Source organism: Oncorhynchus gorbuscha, unplaced genomic scaffold (genome assembly GCF_021184085.1).
Source record: "Oncorhynchus gorbuscha isolate QuinsamMale2020 ecotype Even-year unplaced genomic scaffold, OgorEven_v1.0 Un_scaffold_1943, whole genome shotgun sequence".
NCBI classification, from domain to species: domain Eukaryota; kingdom Metazoa; phylum Chordata; class Actinopteri; order Salmoniformes; family Salmonidae; genus Oncorhynchus; species Oncorhynchus gorbuscha.
The window spans coordinates 33,913-37,680 of NW_025746587.1; positions in this window are offsets into that span (position 1 = coordinate 33,913).

Here is a 3,768-nt window from a genome sequence, read left to right on the forward strand (position 1 = left end):
GGGGGAGGGAAACAGCCCCGGGGGAAGTAGAGGACTTGATCCCAGATCGCACCCTATTCCCTACACAGTGCCCTGTTACCTTATGGGTACTGGTCAATAGTAAATAATTGAAGTGGTATTTGGAATAAAGAATGGCTTATTGTAGATACTATGCAGCTACTAGGGACTGGGCCATGATATACTGTATCTCAGTAGGACTGGGCCATGATATACTGTATCTCAGTAGGACTGGGCCATGATATACTGTATCTCAGTAGGACTGGGCCATGATATACTGTATCTCAGTAGGACTGGGCCATGATATACTGTATCTCAGTAGGACTGGGCCATGATATACTGTATCTCAGTAGGACTGGGCCATGATATAGCTCAGTAACAGGGACTGGGCCAGTATATATCTCAGTACCAGGGACTGGGCCAGTATATATCTCAGTACCAGGGACTGGGCCAGTATATATCTCAGTACCAGGGACTGGGCCAGTATATATCTCAGTACCAGGGACTGGGCCAGTATATATCTCAGTACCAGGGACTGGGCCAGTATATATCTCAGTACCAGGGACTGGGCCAGTATATATCTCAGTACCAGGGACTGGGCCAGTATATATCTCTGTACCAGGGACTGGGCCAGTATATATCTCAGTACCAGGGACTGGGCCAGTAAAATCTCTATGAGTGTAAAAAACATTAAGGACACCTGCTCTTTCCATGACATAGACGGACCAGATGAATCCAGGTGACAGCTATGATCCCTTATTGATGTCACTTTTTAAATCCACTTCAATCAGAGTAGATGAAGGGGAGGAGACAGATTAAAGAAGGATTTTTAAGCCTCGAGAGGCTTACGGTGGTAGGTGCCAGGCACACGGTTTGTGTCAAGAACTTTAAAGCTGCTGAGTTTTTCACTCTCAGCAGTTTCCTGTGTGTATCATGAATGGTCCAGCACTCAAATGACATCCAGACAACTTGACACAACTGTGGGAAGCATTGAAAGTCAACATGCGCCAGCATCCCTGTGGAACGCTTTCAACATCTTGTAGAGTCAACATGAGGCCAGCATCCCTGTGGAACGCTTTCAACACCTTGTAGAGTCAACATGGGCCAACATCCCTGTGGAACGCTTTCAACACCTTGTAGAGTCAACATGGGCCAGCATCCCTGTGGAACGCTTTCAACACCTTGTAGAGTCAACATGGGCCAACATCCCTGTGGAACGCTTTCAACACCTTGTAGATTCACGGTTATCAGATTTCATTGGTCAAATACACATAGTTAGCAGATGTTATTGGTCACATGGTTATCAGATTTCATTGGTCACATACACATGGTTAGCAGATGTTATTGGTCACATGGTTAGCAGATGTTATTGGTCACATGGTTAGCAGATGTTATTGGTCACATGGTTAGCTGATGTTATTGGTCACATGGTTATCAGATGTTATTGGTCACATGGTTAGCAGATGTTATTGATCACATGGTTATCAGATGTTATTGGTCACATGGTTATCAGATGTTATTGGAGTGTAGCGAAATGCTTGTGCTTCTAGTTCCGACAGTGCAGTAATATATCTAACAATTCCCCAACAACTACCTAATACAGACCAATCTAAAGGGATGGAATGAGTATATGTACATATAAATATATGGACGAGTGGCATAGGCAAGATGCAGTAGATGGTATAAGATACAGTATATTCATATGAGATGAGTAATATATAGACTAAGATATAGTATAGAATACAGTATATACATATGAGATGAGTAATGTAAGATATGTAAACATTATTAAAATAGTGATCCATTTATTAAAGTGGCCAGTGATATCAAGTCTGTGTTTATAGGGCAGCAGTCTCTCTGTGTTAGTGACGGCTGTTTAACAGTCTGATGGCCTTGAGATAGAAGCTGTTGACCAGTCTGATGGCCTTGAGATAGAAGCTGTTTAACAGTCTGATGGCCTTGAGATAGAAGCTGTTTAACAGTCTGATGGCCTTGAGACAGAAGCTGTTTAACAGTCTGATGGCCTTGAGATAGAAGCTGTTTAGCAGTCTGATGGCCTTGAGACAGAAGCTGTTTTTCAGTCTCTCGGTCCCTGCTTTGATGCACCTGTACTGACCTCGCCTTCTGGATGGTAGTGAACAGGCAGTGGCTCAGGTGGTTGATGTCCTTGATGATCTTTTTGGCCTTCCTGTGACATCGTGGTGCTGTAGGTGTCCTGGAGGGCAGGTAGTTTGCATCCAGTGTTGGTTTGAGCAGACCGCACCACCCTCTGGAGAGCCTTGCGGTTGAGGGTGGTGCAGTTTCCGTACCAAGCGGTGATACAGCCCGACAGGATGCTCTCAATTGTGCATCTGTAAAAGTTTGTGAGGGTTTTAGGTGACAAGTCACATTTCTCCAGCCTCCTGAGTAGAAGAGGCACTGTTGTGCCTTCTTAACCACTCTGTCTGTGTGTTTGGACCATATCAGTGCTACGGGACGGTGGCCATTTAGTTCAGTTAACTTTGCATTCTTGGGTACAGGAACAATGGCGGCCATCTTGAAGCATATGGGGACAGCAGACTGCGATAGAGAGCGATTGAATATGTCCTTAAACACTCCGGCCAGCTGGTCTGCGCATGCTCTGAGGACGTTGCTATGAATGCAGTCTGGGCCAACAGCCTTGCGAGGACTAACACGTTCAAATGTCTTACGTCGGCCACGGGGAAGGCGAGAGGGGGGGCCTGCTGTCCTTGTTAGCGGGCCGCGTCGGTGGCACTGTGTTATCTTCGAAGCGGACAAAGAAGGTATTTAGTTTGTCTGGAAGCAAGACATCGGTGTCCGTGACTTGGCTGGTTTTCATTTTGCAGTCCGTGATTTCCTGTAGACCCTGCCACATACGTCTCGTGTCTGAGCCGGTGAACTTCGACTCCACTTTGTGGTGTTCTTAACGTTTTGTACACTAAGTGTCCGTCTCAGTACTTGACCATTCAGTCAGTCGGTACATCAACTACACGGTTTCTTGCTCCTCAGATATGGTAATTACCCATGTTTCCTTGGTGGTTAGTTAGAATAATAAACTACGGACGACCTGGTGGGACTGCTGTCCCTTTGTCTAGTCTCAATAAAGAGAGAGGCTTTTCCACGGTCTGTCTGTGGTCTCTGTAGCACGCAGGCCCTGTTGAATTTCAATGGGACGCCGTCTCTGTCGAGTCTTAAAGAGACAACTAATTAGCAAAAAAAAGACGTTGTTTTCCCGACGTATAATTGAAAAAAAAAAAAATGAATTAGTAAGCCATCAGTCGAAAAAGTCAAGATTAAACGTCTTGTCTGTCCGCGTGCCAAATGGACCCCTATTAACCCCATAGGACTCTGGTCAAGCGTAGTGCACGATGTAGGGAATAGGGAGCTATTTGGGACACAGAGGATGTCTCTGTGTGTTGTTTTCTCCAGAGCTTTTCTCTTTGTCAGTTTGTGGTGAACCCGTTCAACGCCTTGGTAAACTCTACGGTTTGTTTCCTAATTTAATCTCTCAAACGTTAATTAACTGTTGACAAAGGATACTTGGAGAAAAGGTGTGTGTGCACGTGTGTTTGTTCGCGTGTGTGTGTGCATGTGAATGTGTGTGTGTGTGTGTGTGTGTGTGTGTGTGTGTGTGTGTGTGTGTGTGTGTGTGTGTGGTGTGTGTGTGTGTGTGTGTGTGTGTGTGTGTGTGTGTGTGTGTGTGTGTGTGTGTGTGTGTGTGTGTGTGTGTGTGTGTGTGTGTGTTGTTGTTCCCCTCTGCCACGTTGACTA